The 18,178-nt window shown below is 39.8% G+C and overlaps 1 protein-coding gene and 1 non-coding gene across 5 annotated transcripts in view; one reads left to right on the top strand and one right to left on the bottom strand.

Annotated features, from left to right (window-relative positions):
- Schip1 (schwannomin interacting protein 1) overlaps window positions 1-18,178 on the bottom strand; it is an 809,964-nt gene that overhangs the window by 69,145 nt on the left and 722,641 nt on the right. The gene's annotated exons all lie outside the window — the stretch shown is intronic.
- On the top strand, window positions 11,120-11,307 carry LOC147825305 (U2 spliceosomal RNA). Its single transcript, XR_015441213.1, has one exon. It is a non-coding gene; the product is annotated as a U2 spliceosomal RNA (small nuclear RNA).

The following is an 18,178-nucleotide window of genomic DNA, read 5'->3' as shown; positions in this document are numbered from 1 at the left end:
AACCATGTGGCTAGTTTGTTTTCACTTTTGACATTCAATCACATGAAAAAAAATCTTGAAAAATGAGCACAATCCATTATGTCCAACACCTACACTTTCCTTTCTCCTCTTCCTGTCTCTGACACTCAGCATAATTGGGCGGAATAGTGCCCAGCTGCAAAGGCACATGTTTGCCTCACATATGTCAGTGCAAAGTTTTACTAATGTTATATGTAAGCTTCTGTTGCTTTATTTTGAGGCTTTGAAAATCAAATTTATTTTTCAAAGGACAGAAGTAATCTCTTTAGCAGAGCTGTCACTAAGAGTGAAGCAATCAGACTTTTGGCCCAAATTTTAGATGGCGTATATTTATAAAATACTATTTTGGAAGAAATTTAGCCTCATTTACTCACCTGGATACTCGATTTGATAATTTGGATGATGATTTAGTTCTCAAAGTGTTATAAAAAATTAAAGGCTTGCAACCTTACCCTTCATAAATGAAAAATACTTCTAAAAACACAATCAGATGGTATTACTTCTGGGTTTAAATCTGCTTGGTGGTTTCCCACAAGATGCTGGATGAAATCCTACATCTCCAGCACTGCTACTGACTGACCTCCCAGTTTTCTTCCCAACTCTTAAAATCTTGCTCCCTGAGCACTAAGCCACTAGCAGCCTTTGAGTTTCCTGGAAAAGTCAAATTCACTCTTGCTCAGGGCCTTTACATAGCTGTTTCTCCACCTAGCCACTCAACCCCTTCACTTAAGCCACTTCTTTCGATTAAGGTTGGAGCCCTTTCCATAGCCCCCAACTGTAAATAAACAATTAAGGGCTTGCACAGTGCCAGGCATACAGTGGGTAACCAACAAATATTTGAATGAATGAATGAATGAATGACTGAACAAAATGGAATTCTCAAAAGTTCCTGCACTTCAAGGCCTTGGGTCTCAGGGAAGCATGGTGCTTGTGACCAGCTGTTATTAATTCAGTAGATCACTATGGCTAAACTGGCCAAATGGCCTCTTGCTTGTCTTTAAACAGTTGAAGCTCACGAAGGTGCCAAGTGGCTGACTGCCAGCCTGGGAGCTAAGCTGGCAAGGCCTTTAGGGTACATTTGCCTCTTCACTGTGAGCTGTAGCTTTGGCAGGCTCAAAGGGGCCCCCAACTTTGTAGATTTATCACAGGAGCAAGACTGACTGCACCAGCTGGGCCTGAGGGCAAAATAAAAGTTCTCCAGGTACAGCTAACACTTGCCAAACTTCAGTAACTAGATGACTGCACCCCAATTTAATGTAAAATTAGTAAGAAAAAAAAAAGTAGCCTAGTGTTTTTCCCCCTTTCTCAGTTTGCCACCTTAGGTGATAAATTTTTAGTTTGAGGGGCTAGGCTGGCAAAATAAGCAAATGATTTGATATTGCCAACTTCTGTGACCCCAAAAAGCTCACTGATAAGTGCGCAAGGTCAGAATTCTTATATTTAAGGAATGACAGTGTCCCAACTATTTTTCTAACTCAAAGAATAGGATTTCAAATGACAAGCAGGAAGACAAACTTAGTTTGTAAAAGACTGGTACTTTCAAATTTGCCTGCCCACCACAGAGGCTTAGGCTGGAGAAAAAGCGAAAGGAAAGAAAAGAGAAAGAAAAGAAAAACAATATATTTGCTTTCTTAGACCGAAGAAAAGCCAAAAAAAATGACCACTAAAAACAAGAACTAATCTAAAATTTAGGCTGTGGCTTTTTATAACTAATGTCTGAAGAAGAAATGGTAGATGTGGCTTGAGTGTCTCTAATCCAACTGCTCACTCTCTCTAGGAAATATTCACTGTGCTTTATGTCACAGCATCATCACCGACTGATTTCCACATTAAAGAACTACTCAAGTTTCAGTACTCCAGGCGTTTGCTTGCCCTGACTTGGTGATAAATTAATCCTGGCTCCAGGTCAAGAGTGCAGAGAGAACCAGTTTGGCAGGGCAGAATGTGGGAAGCCCCAGTGGACTCTTCATTTAGCATTAGTCACCTTAATCTGAGTTTTATGGCTACACCTTTGTAGGGACTGAGTTTTTCCTAGAAAGTGAGCTGAAGGGCACTACACCATTTGTATAAATGATGGCCGATCTGGAACATATACCTGCTGAGCCTTAACCCTGTTATCTATTCCCAGACCCCAAAACTCTTGATGTATGAACTAGAGGAGGTGGATGTCTCCTGTGGAAAACCAGAGGGCTCCTGCATCCAGGTAAGAAATGCTCTCCAGGGAAGATTCAATGCTCTGTTTGGCATAAATGATAATTTGGTCATGTTTTGCTTGAAGCTAAGAATAACTTTCAGATTTTCAACTTAATACAGGGAGTTAATGACAATAAATGATGAATCCTTCTGAAAATGATACTAGTTCTTCATGCTGAAAAAATTATGATTAAAAATTGGGAGTTCATAAGGCTTTAGATGCACTCAATTACTTTCTTATTTACAAATGACATGGTTAGGGTGTTTCTTATTAATTTCAAAATATCTTTCATCATAGAAATATTGACACATGGATAGAATGATAGTCAAATTACCTGACTGCCCCTTGGTCATGTTTTATCAGTTATTTGTTTTGTAGAGGTTGGAATGGGCCCAGGGCTGGCTATATACTTTGTAGGTCCCTGAGCAAAATACAAATGGAAAACACCTTATTCAAAAATTGTTAAGAATTTTAGGGTGGGGGTATAGCTTAGTGGTAGGACATGTACTTAGTAAGTACAAAGCCCTGAGTTCAAACTCCAGGACCTTAAAAAGCAAAAAAAAAAAAAAGAATTTCAAAGTGTTAACAGCAGAGCATTAAACCAAAAGCCTAAAAAGGTCACCTACCAATGAAGCCTGTCCCAAGTGGCCAGGTGGAGGAGGAGCAGGGAACCAAACCTACAGTTATTTAGTTTGAGAATTAGGTGATTTCTCAATCTGAAAAAGAAAAAGCATCTTTGACTTTTTTTTTTTTGGAGGAGGAGGAGGAAAACCAAGCATCTTTGATTTTTGGTAGGCAAATACCAATGGAAAGAAATAATTTCCCTCAGAGGAAATGAAATTTAAGAGGGAGCTGAAGGCAGAGAGGAGGAAACTGACCTATATTAAACACAAAATGTATGCCAGCTGCAGGGCTACAAGCTGGTCCTGCATCTTCTTTCTTGCTCTGACACTGAGCTTGATCTTAGGATGCACTCTACACTACATAAGCACAAGTTAACTAGGGTCAGTGATGAGGTCATTGGTAGAGTATGTGCTTAGCATGTGAGAGGCCCTGGGTTAAATCCCCAATACCACATTTAAATAAAGAAGCAAAACAAATTTAAAAGACACCTAAATTCAACAGCTTTAAGATTAGAAAGAGCAGGGTTATGGGATATAGATACCATGGATATACACAGTTACTCTTAAGGCTGCCCTCTTGGGCCATATAAGTTTTCTTCCCCCTCTCCCCATCCTGAATGTCCACCTGGAATCTGGTCAGAAAGATGGAAATGGCCAACTGCAAAATTCTCTAGGTCAGAGTGTATAAACTGGGTTGTAAAACAGTACAGTGTCATGCCAACCTATGTGATCCTCCCTCCAGGAAATACCTCACAATCACCACAAGATTTGTGCACATAGGAAGAAATGACTCCCAAGACGTGATTCTCTGAGCCATTTGCCTGAGGGTAGGAATAGTGTCTCAGGCCTGGTCTTACCTAAGGGAGACAAGAAGAGAAAAGAATGTGGAGAGGAGGCTGTGAGGGTGCCCCAGGCATTATCAGTCTGCTACCTGATCCTCCCTGCTGCCCCTTCCCAAGTCACTAGACTACAGGACAGACAGTGGGAGTCAGATCCTAAATAACTGCCTGGCTTTTCTCAGGGCTTCATCAAGAGGACAAGCTATTACTGTCTATATTTTCTAGTTTCTGAAATTTCCATGGAAAAGCAAAGATTTCTCTGCTATGCAAACAACCTTTTCTGGAGGAAGTCTCAGAGATGGGGAAATATTTTCTCAACCTGAGCCACTAGTGGCCAGAACATGCAAGTAACAGTCAAAGAAAGAACAATGCAAGTTATCTTTAGTGGTGATGCTTGCTCTTTTTTCATTTCTGTTTTGCTTTGTTTACTTCAGAAGATACATGAATATGGGTTAAGGAAGATGGAGTGATTTTAAAATATGTGCATCAACCTTTTGACAGTCTTCTCTTGAAGAGGTGAGCCTAATTCGCTTCCCTTTGCATGTGGACTGGACTTAGTGCCCTTATTCTGCAGAACATAAACCAAAGCAGAAGTGACACACCAGCTACTCTGGGGACTAAGTCAAAAGAGGCAGAGCAGACACCCCCCCACACTCGCCTTTCTGACTGGCCCTGAGGGAAGTTAGGCTCTATATCATGAGAATGCACAAATGACTTATGGAGAGGCTCACTCATGAGGAACCAAGGCCTTCAGCCTCCAGCCATGTGAGTGCACCATGTTGCCTTCAGATAACTGCAGCTCCAGTGAATGTTCTGCCTGCAGCCTCACAAGAGGCCCTGAGCCAGAACCACACAGCTAAGCAGCTCTGGGATTCTTGATCATCAGAAACTGGGAGATAATGAAGTTTGTGGTATTACCTGGAAGTAAACTGCTATAAAGCAATAAATAACAAAGACAGAGGATAAGGATCACAGTGATAAGCTTTTCTTATTTTAAGATAAAGAAGATGGAACATATAATTCGTATGAAAATCACAGATTGTCAGAAAGGAAAAGGACCTGTGATGTGTCCACAGCCTAGATCAGTGTTATGATTTGAATTTGAAATGCCCCCCTAAAGTCTCATGTGTTTGCAAGGTGGTTGGATCATGGGGCACTACACTCATTGGTGGATTGTTCCACTGATGGGCTCATAGATGACCTGCTGTTAGGAGATGGGGCCTGGTTGGGAGAAGTGAGTCACTGGGAGGGTATATCTCCTTCTCTCTGCTACTTCCTTCTCTGGTTCCTGGCTGCTAAGATGTGAGCAGTTTTAATCTGAGGCAGGCACTTCCACCATGCTGTTACTATATTTGAACCCGCCAACCATGGAGCAAAACATCTACTCCTTTAATTTGTTGGTGTTAGGTATTGTGTCTCACCAACCAGGAAAGTAACTAAGGAACAGGGCCCCCATGCTGGCCACAGTTGATTCTCACTCTACAACCTTGGACAGGCACTCAGGTTCTCAAAGCCTCTGTACCTGCCCATAACGTAATATGAAGGCTGCAAGGGACTAGAAGGGCAAAACCCTCAGCCCTGCTCCTGGCACTGACGGCAAGTGGCAGGGATGGTGGCAGTGGCTCCCAGACTATGCTGCCACATAAAGACCCTGCTGCTGGTTGGTCTTGTGGACTCCCAGATGGTGCTTTGTCATGGTTTCCTGGGGAAGATGTGATTAGGAAATCCTCTGAAGTGATTAGGAAATTCTCTAAGGGGGAAAGAAAGGAGAGAAACTGATGGCAACATGCCAGCAGGCTAATAAATGATCCAAGGCCTGTTCCACTATTGCACACTCTTTTCTACTTTAATTTTGAGTTCAGAGTATTAGTGTCTCTATTTTAAAGTATATCCAATGACTGTTTACAGCTTTTCAGAGACGTTTTTGTCCCTAAAACTTTAGTACTGGACACAGCACTCTTAACTGGGAACCATGTGACAAGAGCATAATGGATGGAAAATGACTTCTTCATTTAGCATATCTTAGGATGACTGAAATTTTCCCACCACTGCAGCTTCCTCCTTTACACTCACACCTGCTACTTGGGGATAATTTATGTGGGCTTCATAAATCCTCCTTCGTTGATTTCTGATCAGGGTATCTGGCTACATCTAGATTTCAGTCAAGCACAGTTGCTGAAGGTCTGTCTTGCCATAGGATGAATGAGAGAAGACTACATGCTTGTTTTAAATTTTGGCTCTTGGGCTACGGCACACTGTAGGCGAATATATGTAAAATGGCTATTCAAAACTGAGGCTTAGAGCCTGTGATGGGTAGAAGTCCCGAACACAGTGAGGATTTCAATGGGAAAGTACAGAGAGGAATTTAACCAGAAAGTGACAGGTTACACTCAATTCCTTCTGTATTGTCATAAAAAAGCTTTAGTTGAAAGGAAGTATTAATCCACTCAGTAAGTTAACAGAGGATCACCTGAGTCAGTTTAAGTCTGACCTCATCAGTAGTAAGAATGTTTCTCTTTTATAGCAATCTGTGAGGGAAGACAAACCAAATCACAGGCATTTTTTTAAAAAAAGTCAGCCACTGTTGGGAGCCATTCTACATAATTTTGAGGAAAAATCATTTCATAATTAAATTATGATTAGGCCTAGTCTTCTTCTCTATAAGCCAGCTATGACATGCTGAAACATAACTCCATTTTTGCCTCCAGTCACAGCTAAGACCTCAATGGTCCCATGATGCTGCAATACCCAAGGGCAAAATTACATCAGCTGAAGACATCCTGGTTCCTTGAGGACAGAATAGTAAGAGAAAGGTTTCACTTGGGAAGGGACAAATTCCTTATCAGCCTAACTCATCTCACCTACTGTTGTAGGAACATCCTTGCACATCTTACCTTCCTAACCGTCCTAATCAATATAAGCTTCTCATTGACCTAAAATCCTCATCAGCATAAGAGTCTCACGGTCATAGGATTACTGCCACCCTCTGAGACATCTGATACTTCCTCCAATTATAAGATCCTTGTCAATTTAGGATTATTGCTGCCCTCTGAGTCATCTGTTACTCCCTATGAACCCAATAAATAGTGGCAAGCTTGGGGTGTCTTTGCTGCCCAGAGCAGCAGTGGTCAGGCACAGAACCCAGCTTCTTCTCTAAGTCTTGTTTCCTGTCTTTATTCTTTAATTTGCCTTGTGCTGTCATGGCTCACAGGAGACCAGGACCCACTATAGGGGTTCTGGTAACATCCCCTTTCCCTGTTCCCTACAAGCCACAGTGGTACTGATATGAGTAGACACCCAGAAAGGCCACACAAAAGTGAGAAAATTACTTTAAACCCAGCTAAGGACTCCTCAAAATGATTTTCTTTCACTGGAAACCAGATAGAACTCAATATCCATGTTGCTTTATGGCACAGTGAGGCTATGAGAATCTGCTCAGCATGTTGCTCACTGATGATGCTGGTTGGTTTCTCTCCCCTTCAGACCTGGCCAGCTATGCATAGCAATTGCTCTTAATCCACACAGACAACTCTTTACCTGAGTACTGGTCATATTCTGATGTTGACATATTCTGGTTACTGTTAGCCTAGTTCTGTTCATAAATATTTACTTCTTTTATTTGGTTTATACATTTTATTGAATGCTTAAGACAATATAGGCATACTCATGTAAAAGCTATAGAGACAAAATAAGACACATTCCCACTCTCAGACACAGACAGTTATACACCCAATTACTCTACACAGTACATATTTATAATACAAATAATTATCACAGCACCTAATAAAACCTGGGAGAGGGGGAGGAAGGGCAAGATTTTCTGGAGTAGGTGATAGCTACACTGAACTTCAGTCATGAGTAGGAGTCAACTGGACAGGTAAAGGACAGGGTGGAAAAAACATTTCAAACTGGGGCCACTGCTAAGGCAAGGAAGCTAGAAATGGTATGGCGTGAAATGGAAGTTCTGCAGATTGCTTTTGCTATAGGACAAAAAAAGTAGCAAAGCATGAGACCAGAGGTAAGTAGGGACCAGACACAGTAGGCTTCTAATGCCAAATTTAGTTTAGGCTTTACTTTGAAGAAGTCACTAAAGGGTCTGAGATTGGGTAGATAGGTAGGTAGATTAGGTAAAGACTTAAAGAGTGCAGGACCAGAAAGTGAGGAGACTGAGTGGGAGAAGGTGCAGCAGTTGAGAGAGGTGATAGTGTGTATAGAATGGCAGTAGGGAGGGCGTCTGACACAGGGAGGGGGGTCTGACACAGGGAAAGGACTGATTTGAGATTGCTTGAGGTCAAATTAGTTACGAGAAATGAAGACCGAGGAACAATCATGGGGCTATGCCTAGAGACACCAATTATATCACAAACAGAGAGTACTGGCATAGAGAAGTTAGAGGTAAAAGTGATGATGAGTTTTGAAAACAGTGCACTTAACACAGTTTGCATAATTTATTCTTTGTCTTCAAAAGCTAAAGGAGTGTCTCAGTTAAATTCAGGGTCTAAAATGAAAGTGGCAAATGCTCTTAGTAAAGGACATCACTAATTCATCATAGCACCCTTGTTCATATCCAAAACACACCTGCAGCACCCTTTTCAACCCAATGGCCCATCCCTCCATGGCAGCCATATATGTCTGAATGTAACACCTTGTCCACTATCAGCCAATGGAGGGATGTGCATTGGACATCTGTGTGTCTCCCTAATCTAAAAGCTTGAGAGCTTTTCTTTGAAGGATACAAATCTTAGATACACAATTTGTGGATATCTTTGAAGTCTGCACTTTAGCAAATTTCAATAAACAAGAACACACTTATTTTAAGTATCAGAGTCATTGGGAAGTCTTCACTTATCTCCAAGAGACTCCTAACTTAGTTGAAGGTCAAATCAATGCAGACCATTGATCACTGGGATCAACAGAATCTATTTAACATTTATTAATTGCCAATTATGTGATGGACCAAGTTTCTTAGTCTGACTCCAATAGGACACAGGCCTATTATATGCTCCAGGGAGGGTATCAGGAGTAGGGGAAATCTGATGGGCTAATGTGAGATGATTTGAATTACATCAAGTAAAGAAATCTATTTGATTTAGTTTAGCCCCATGCCTCTCAGAGATATTTGACCATGGAAACCTCCTGTTCACGTGACACCAGTGAATAGCCCTGAAATTAGGATATTTAAATCTTCAAAATACCTATTTTTCAAATGATAAATAGAAACTCTAAAAATCACACAGCCACAAAGTTCTCAAGGGAGATCTAAAATCAGATCTTCTCTTTGCAGCTTCAAAGCCCCATTCACAGGATCTCAAATAAAGGAAGCAATAAATATTAAAGATGAAGGCTGAATCCAGGTTACACATTTACTTTACAAAGGGAAGGTCAGGGTCATTCTCAACATTATTATTTTTTTGGTACCGGGGATCGAACTCAGGTCCTTACGCTTGCACAGCAGGCGGCGAAACCACTGAGCTAAATCCCCGGCCAATTCTCAACATTTTTACTCAGCAACATGTATAGCATGTGGACCAGCTAAAGCTTTCTGGGACATTTCCCATCAAGGCTGACATCTCATCCTATTTTCCAAAGTCTCCCACCATTGGCTCCTGCTTTTCTATCCCCTATAAAATATTATTCCATTTATTCTCCTGACATCATGAAAATAGAATAATTCTGGACTTTAGGCCTTTTTTCCTGATGCTCAGAAATCTCATAGGTCACTGGGCACAAGAAGCATGCTCTTAAGGTAGAGATTCAAATGTAGGACATTTTTTAAGGGGAGCACTGGGAATCAACAACTGTGGGTAGCAGGTCCTTGGGCAGAAATTGAAAACAACTGATCCTGAAATGTATGTGAAAATATAAAAAGTATGAAATCAGCATAAGGGAAGAAATATAAATCAACACAATGGAATTATGACCCTAAGAATAACCTTTACATTTATTGTCCTTGAGAAAAGGTGCCAAGGTGATACAATAGGGGAAAGTAAAACCTTTTCAACAGTTCATACTATGACAACTGGTTATCTGCATGCAAAAGAACCCCACATCATGTTAAAAAAATAAACTAAAAATGAAGCATGGACCTAATGTAAGGGCCGAAACTATAAAACTTGAGGAAGAAAACATAGAAGATATTTGTAATCTTTGGTTTAGAGTTATTAAGCACCATATCAAAAGCATGGTCCATGAAAACAAAATTGAAGGAAATGAACTTCATCAATACCAAAAGCTTTGAGCCTATTGTGTTTCAAAAACATCTATAAAGAAATGAAAAGTAAGCCACTATCTAGGAGAAAATATACACAAATATTATTTCTAGTAAAAGATTTGTACCCAGGATATGTAAGACCTCTTCAAGTTAATAATAAGACAATTCAAAATGAGCAACAATTGTAAAGATAGCTCACCAAAGAAGAAATCTGAATGGCCAAAAGCACATGAAAAGATGTTCAACATCATTAGTCATAAGAGAAATGCAAATTTAAAACGAGATGCCACTTCATGCCCACTACAGTAGAATCAAAAAGACAAAATATTATTGGTAAGAATATGGAAAACTGGAATGTTCATACATTGGTGGTGGGAATGTAAGATGGTGTATTCACAGTTTGATTTTCTTTAAAAATTAAACACAAATTTATCCTATGACCATGCAATTCTTCTCTTAAGTATTTACCTGAGAAATGAAAACAGCCCCCCCATATATATATATATATGTTATATATAAAATGTATATATAATGCTATACATAAAATGCTGCTGTGAATATATATATGTGTGTGTGTGTGTATATTTACAACAGCATTATTCATAATGTCTACAAAGTGAAAACAATTCACATTTCCATCAACTGGTACATGGTTAAACAAAATGTGGTATAGCCATGCAGTGAAATATTATTTAGCACTGAGAAGCAACAAACTACTGATATATGCTACAGCATAGATGAATATAAAAAAACAACAGGGTAGGTGAAAGTAGACAAAAGATTAAATAGTATATGATCTCATTTATATGAAATGCCCAGAAAACACAAATCTATAGAGACAGAAAGCAGATCAGTGATTGCCTAAGGCTGAAGGGATATTTTTGGGTAATAGAAATATTCTAAATTTGGATTGTATGATGTTTGAAAAACCCTATAAACTCACTAAAAATCACGTGAGGCAAAAGAATTTTATGGTATGTAATGATGTCTCAATAAAGGTGTTAAAAATTCAAGAACTTACTTTTCCCACATAATGAAAGATCTATAGGCAGGAAAGTCCAGACGGGGTATAGTGGGGGTTTTTTGTAGTCATTAGAGACCTAGACTTTCTGTCTTTGCCTCAGCCGCCTCTAGCATGTGTGTTTACTCTCATGGTTACATATTGACTTCCTTCCCACTGGATCCTTCTTAGCTAACAGAAGAGAAAGAGTAGAGAGTAAAAAAGACACTGACCATTGCTTTTTATTTTTGTGGATAACATTAAGTGCAGTATCTGCTTTTATCAGATTAATATCTAATATATCCTCTATCTGAGGACAATATACTAAGTAGATTTTTGGAGTAAGGAGGTGGAATAGGAGTTGCTTCAACCACTTCACACATTGACCTGATCTTGCAGCCTCCAGAAATGGTGCATCTCCTTGGTAGAAGGTAAAAAATAATACATCGGCCTACTAAGCCAGCCAATGTTACGGATATTTCAATGAAGTTCCACCCAATGATTCATACATGACCATTCTTAACTGCAAGGGAGTCTGGGAAATGTAGGGATATATTTCTGCCAAGAGTGAAATCAAGGCTTCATTAGTATGGTTGAAAGGAAGAGTAGATATTGGGTAAAACAGCACACAATCTCTGGAAAAATACTTCTTGTGTCAATTCAAACACAAGAGAAACAGCACTATTTAGTCATACCACAGAACTGGTTATAAGGCAATGGACCAGAACATACTTATTATTAACATGAAATGAAAACAAAAACAATTAAGTTCTTAGTGAAAACACAAGAGCTTTGGAAAAGCTATCTGAAAGTGGGACAAATGTTCATTGTTATTTATATTTTTATTTCAAAGACAAAAACTTGAGGCCTAGGACATTTGGTATAGTAAAAAGAGCAGGAAGGGCAGGGGATTTAGCTCAGTGGTGCCACAGCTGCCTCTCAAGCACAAGGTCCTGAGTTCAATCCCCGGTACAAAAAAAAAAAGAGCAGGATTCTTCAGTTAGAAATGTCTGGATCTCAAAACTTGGCTATCTGCTTTAGTAACTATGTATAACTTGGCAAAATTTCATAATTTAGCTAAGCCTCAATTTCCTCATCTGTACAAAGAGAACAGTAATACCTGCCTCATGGGGCTGTTCAGTGGGCTTAATAAGACAGCAGGTGTAAAGCACTTGTCTATGCATTAGTGACAGCACCTCTTTCACAAATCAAACAGCACACTCACACATGCACCACACTGCCTCACACACCAGCGATGATGAAGAATGAGTGCTTTTTTTTTTTTTTTGCCAAAATTAAACAGCTGTCTAGCCATAGCTTTCCCACATTTCCCAGGCTGATTATTCTTCTCAAGAGAATTCCTAATTAGAGATTATCTCATTCAACATACACACACTAATCTAGGGAAGGGGAAAGAAGAAAAAAAAGAAGTAAAGAAAAAAAATGAAGATAAAGAAAAATTTTAAAATATACTTTTGTCTCTAAAGTGCTACAATCTTTCTAACAGTTGATTCTTTTACAAAATCAGAGAGGGCACTTAGCAATTCATGCCAACCCAATTTACATACTCAGCACACTGAAGAAGGTGAGGGCTGTGTCAAGTGCTTGTGAAAGCACGGGTCCAGGTGGTCAGCTGGCATGAACCCCAGGTCACGCAGACTTGCCCACTCTCTATACATCAGTTCAACTAAGTCCACACAGAATTTCTTCCATCCCTTTCTTCCAGAAACACAAAGATTGCCTAAAGTAAGATACTATTCCAAACTGACCAATTGTCACAGATTTCAACTTTTAAGTGGTCTGCCACTGTAGTGGATTCTTAAAAATCTTGGTTAACACTGAATGAATAAAATCCACATTTTTGCAGGAAAGCTATGCATCTCAGAGACAGACTCCAAAGCAAAATTGTGAAATGTTCCAATGGAAAAGTAGAACAAATATTTGGTATCTATCTTCACTGTCTATAAGATATCAAAATTGTAATGATAGCAATCTCAGTAATAAACAGCACTTAGTTTATCTGGGAGAAAAGCGCAGGCTGGCAAAATGAACCAGTGTTTTAGGACACAACAATACAATTTGGCTTTTCCGGCCATTCTGTATTAGTGATTTCATTTTCCTCCCTCTCACGATTCATCTGATCACTATGTAACTTACTTGTCTGTTTTCTCCTCCTCTGTAAAAAGAGGATAGGAAGGATGGTGAGAGGTGATCTCAGAGGGTGCCATGCAGAGAGGGCTGTAGTAGGAAGCAACACAGCTGTTAACAGCAGCAGCAGCAGCTCAGCCTGCCAAAGCACAGCAGCTGTCGGGACCTGTACAGCTGTGGCTGCCACTCTTTCCCAGAACTCTCCCTCAGACCCCAGATTGAGAAATCCTGTTGTCCTTTCATGTCCTCCATAACTAATGGTTGTTCATTTCTAATCCTGGCTTTGTGCAAATTTTCTCTTCTCCTGAAACCAGCCTTACTTCACACTTGAATTAGAAGTCAATTAAAATTAAAACAAAACAAAAACATTCTCTTTTCTTGATAGTTATCCTGTACGATAATTATCACATTCCTGCCTTTCTTCTCTTCCCATGACTCAAATCCTGGAACACAGTTAAAGTGCTGTCACCCACATGTGTGGGCCAAAGAAGGACCCCACCTAACCCAGCCTCAACTATACTCAAAAAGCAAAGCTCACAGTGGCAGTGCTTGCTGAAATGATTATAATAAAATTTCCTGCACAGTGAATGCTTTCTCTGCTATCTGACCATGTCATGGCCATAACACAACATAAAAACAACTGCTTACATCTTATTTGGGGTTACAGGATTACTTGCACATTTGTATAATATACAATCTCAAAACACACTTGATTGCTTAGTTTTCCTACTGTGAGTAGATCTGGTATCTATAAGCAAAAGAAGAAGCTGGGGTGGGGGTGTGGGGAGAGCTGAGCAGCAGCTGGGCTCTTTATTTATTTATGTAAGTATTCACTAAGCCTGTAGATGCCCAGTGTGAGGACCTGAGTATTTTGCACACAGGCCCTACCCTCATTTGGGGAGGAGATATACTTTGAATGATGATATACAGATGTAGTAAGGATTACTCTTAGGATCCTGGTTTACAAAGTCAGGGGAGTCCTGTATGCTGGGTCTTGAAGGGTCTTTGGCAGGCTTCATATTAAAATCATTATATATTAAAGTGCTTCTAGAAGTTTTATTTTCCTCATAGCCCCCTTGTATATTAGAAGGTGACATAGCTGTTTAGATTCTTATGCGAGAGGCAGTAAGCCAGTCTCTGGATTTTGGATCCAGTGTTTTACTCAAAACACTAGAGGTCAGCAGCCCTCCGAAAGTTGTGAGTCAAGCCAAGATACACATCATGTCTTGGGGTGCTGCTGGCATTGATTCTCAGAACAGGGAATCTAACCAGTACTGTAGTTGCTTTCCTAACCCCACTCCTTTTCTTTTAGTAACATTTTAACCTCTATTTGGGCATCCTCAGATCCTCCTACAAAGCCCAAGTGTTTGGGGAAGCTGATCTGGAAGCAGGACTTTTGGATGACTGGCTGTTCTGAGAGAGCTTCTGGAAGTGACTATTTATCTCTCCCTGAAAAGGAATGTAGGAGCTCAAACACCCTGGATGTACTTATCTGGCAACCAACAACCACTGCAGGGTAGGGGAGGGGAGGGCTATAAAATGAAACTGACTGCAAGAAACAGAGCAGAGAGGTTTGAAAAACACAATGATAAGTTTTCTGGTGTAGTCCTATTGGGTAAATGAACCAAACAAATTTTGAATCCCTCCGCCCCTCCTGCCCCAAGGGAGAGATGCTAGGGACTGAACTCAAGGCCTCATGTATGCTAAGCACAAACTTTACTACTGAGCTATGACCCCATCTCCTGAAGCTTTTGTTAACCAGGCTCCACACTGCAAAAGCCAACAAATCTCATTCCTGCAAAGTCAGGTTGAGCTTGTTGTGCTCTTACTCGTGTCTGAAAGCATCCTAAGTGATACATTGAGGGGACAAAGGCAGGAACTACAATCGAGTTTTGACAAATGTAATACAAGTGATCTACAAGCTACTACTTATTAAGTTTCAATGCCAGCTCACCCTGTGCTATAGACACCAAAGCTCCTCAGCAAATAATTATGAGCTCATAGATCTGGAATACTTGACTGAGAAGAAGAACTGGATGAAGAAGACATGGTATTCTCAAGGCCTGTCTCTTTTTCTCTTGGCCAATGAGGTCCTTTTCAATAAATTGGTTCCATTTCCTTCACATAATCTCAGTAGTGGAGATATTTTTAAAATATAATGATTGTATATTGATTGAAATATATTTGAAATGTATCAATTCATTGTAAACGATGATTATATTCCCCTACACTGCAGGGACCAGGGCCTGCCACTGGCCTTTGAAAAGCAATCAATAAGGAGAGAATAGGCCTCCTGCTCCAGCTCTTTGCTACCAACCTCCCTCACCTGCTTATACCTAAGTAGTCTCCAAGTCCTCCTAGTGCTAAACAACAGCATTTCGTTTAGTTTACTCGAATGGGGTATTACCTGTATCCACATAAAGAAGCAATGAGAGGGTTAAAGGAACCGGAATACAGTTGGTCCTCCCTACCAGAGAGTTCCGCATCCATGGTTTCAACCAACTGCAGATGAAAAATATTTAAAATGAAATTGCATCAGTATTAAACATGTATAGATTTTTTTCTTGTCACTATTCCCCTCAATATAGTGTAACAATTACAGCATTTGCATTGTATTAGATATTGTAAATAATTAAAAGATGATTTAAAGTATATGGGATTATAATAAAAAATAGAGTACATGTGATGATGTGGGTAACTTATATGTAAATACTACACCTTGAGCATTTGTGGTTCTTGGGATGGGCCAGGAGTCTTGGAACCAGTCCCCCAAGGATCCCAGAGGATTGTACAACTCTAATCAGGTCAGGAAAAGTTTATTCCATCTCTCTACTTTCCTTAGGTTATTATTATAAAAGAAACACAGAAAGCGTCCTTGTACTTTCTTGTATTTTTTATGTGAGGCTATAATGATAAAGGAAATGGATTTTGGAGTCCATGAGAACTGAGTTCAAATCTTCGCAACTCCTCTTACTAGTCGTGTGACTTGATCTCTGATCTTCTACATCTTTAAAATAGGAACGGATGCAGCCTACCCTCCAGGTTGCTCTCAAGATTAACTGTAATAACATGGAATAGGTTTAGCATTAAAAATTAGTTGCTAAGATTACTATTTCAATATTCTTTAGGAGACAAGAGCACTGTGACAGAAGAAAGCAGAGAAGCAGGCAGCTCCCTAAACATTCCCAGTGTCTATATTTACTTCCCATCTGCGACTAGATTCCCTGGGTGTGTGCTGATGAAAACAGGTTGCAAGAACTTTGCAATTCATTTCCCTTATGCAGAGTGTATCCATGTGGGGAGCTCAGACTTTCAAATGGAAGTCACAGCTTCTGAAGGTAATTGCAGGGTTGGAGTGACTCGATAATGACCTAATTCTTTGGGTAGGTCTTATCTGTAGTGAAGGAGTGTGTAAAGGAGCTACTAAAAAAATAAAGATCACGGCCATCCTTGCTTTCCTTGTTAAAGACAGGGGTTCCTAAAGATTTCTGTCATTCAGTCAAAATCAGGCGCTCAGAGGAAAAGGACCTACAGCCTTTAGGACCTATATCTACATACCTTTTCCAGGGTTTGTGTCCAAGGCAATGGACACATAGTATATCCAGAACAGAGGCACTTTTTCTACCCTGCAAGGCTTACTCCTTTCATTCTTTCACAGTGAACTTGACTAGTCTCCCCCAATATCTGTTTTCTCATTTTTTCCTAACTGATTGAATTCGCTATACCAACACATATACTTGCACATGCACACACACACGTACACACACATGCTCACACCTTTTAACTGGGCATGTTGGGGCTGAGATAAGAGTACATTTTCCAGCATCTTTTGCAAGTAGGTTTGTGGGGTCACAGCCATATGACTAAAGTTCAGCAAACTGCATCTAGGGAGAGGTACAACATGTGATTTCCATAAAGGGTCCCTAAAAAAAGGGAAACGTGCTTTCCTCTTCCTTCTCCCTTCCTACAGGCTGGATTACAACATGACAGTACATGTTTAAGCAGTCAGTTTGGACACTGAAGCACAAAGTCTTGGACCAAGAACGAGAAGGAATGCAATAAAAAATAAAAAAAACAAACAGAAAAAAACTTCAGTCATCTTGAGGTTGCCTTAGATTACTGTGCTCCACATTTCTTTTACATGCACGAGAAATGAAATCTTATCTTGTCTGGAGTACTGGTATTTTGGATTTTATGTCACTCAAAGCTAAACTTAATTCAAACAGATACTTTACTATGTCCATTGTTCATTTACATCTCCCCCATTCATTGGTGATACCAATACCACATTGTTTTTAACATGACATGCCACTTATAAATGGGGTAAAGATTCATCAGTCATTCCTGTCACACTCTTAAAATCCCACTCACATCCTATTGAATGAATTCCACCCAGAGTACAACATCAAAAAGGTCATCGCTCAGACATGGAAAGGGATAGAGTTTTTTTTTTAAAGGCACAAAAACCCTTTGTGTATTTTACAGAAAAGCCTATACTAAATGACCACTTTCTTCTCTTTGGCTGGCAATTTTATAAAACTAAGAGTATTTTCTTTACTTGCGAGTGACTCAAATCTCTCAAATGTCTGCTCTCAGTTAAAATAAGATAATTAGGGCCAAGGATTTAGCTCAGTGGTTCTGCTGCCTGCCTTGCGAGCACAAGATCCCGAGTTCAATCCCCGATATCAGAAAAAAAAAAAAAATTGTTCTTTGCAAGCATCAATTAGACACAGTGTACTCCAGAGGAAGGTCAGCAGCCTTGGCAGTCAAACCTAAGAACACTTAGGGACTCTGACACTTACTTGCAATGTGACCTGCCTTGGTAAGTGACTTATCCCATAATCATTTCTAGTTTCTTCATCTAGAACGGTGATGGCAAACCAATGGCATATGTGCCACACAGGTTGACTGTAGTACTGAAAGCTCTAAAAGGTTCACCATCACTGGTCTATAAAAATGAAATCTCATCTCACACAGTGCTTGCAAAAGAAAACGCTAATACATACTTAGTTCTCAACACGTAACAGGTATTTTATTAACAAAAGGGATTTCTTTGTTCATTCTTTTTTATTGGTACAAATGAAAGGCTATGGATTTTATGTCAGTAAAATTGCACTTTGCTAAGTCTTAGCTTCAAAAATTTAC

Source organism: Heterocephalus glaber, unplaced genomic scaffold, assembly GCF_053883595.1.
Source record: "Heterocephalus glaber isolate CG9 unplaced genomic scaffold, H.glaber_assembly_v1.0 deba00001504, whole genome shotgun sequence".
NCBI lineage: Eukaryota > Metazoa > Chordata > Mammalia > Rodentia > Bathyergidae > Heterocephalus > Heterocephalus glaber.
Note: the sequence above shows the minus strand (reverse complement) of the source record. Positions and strands in the feature narration are given on the sequence as shown.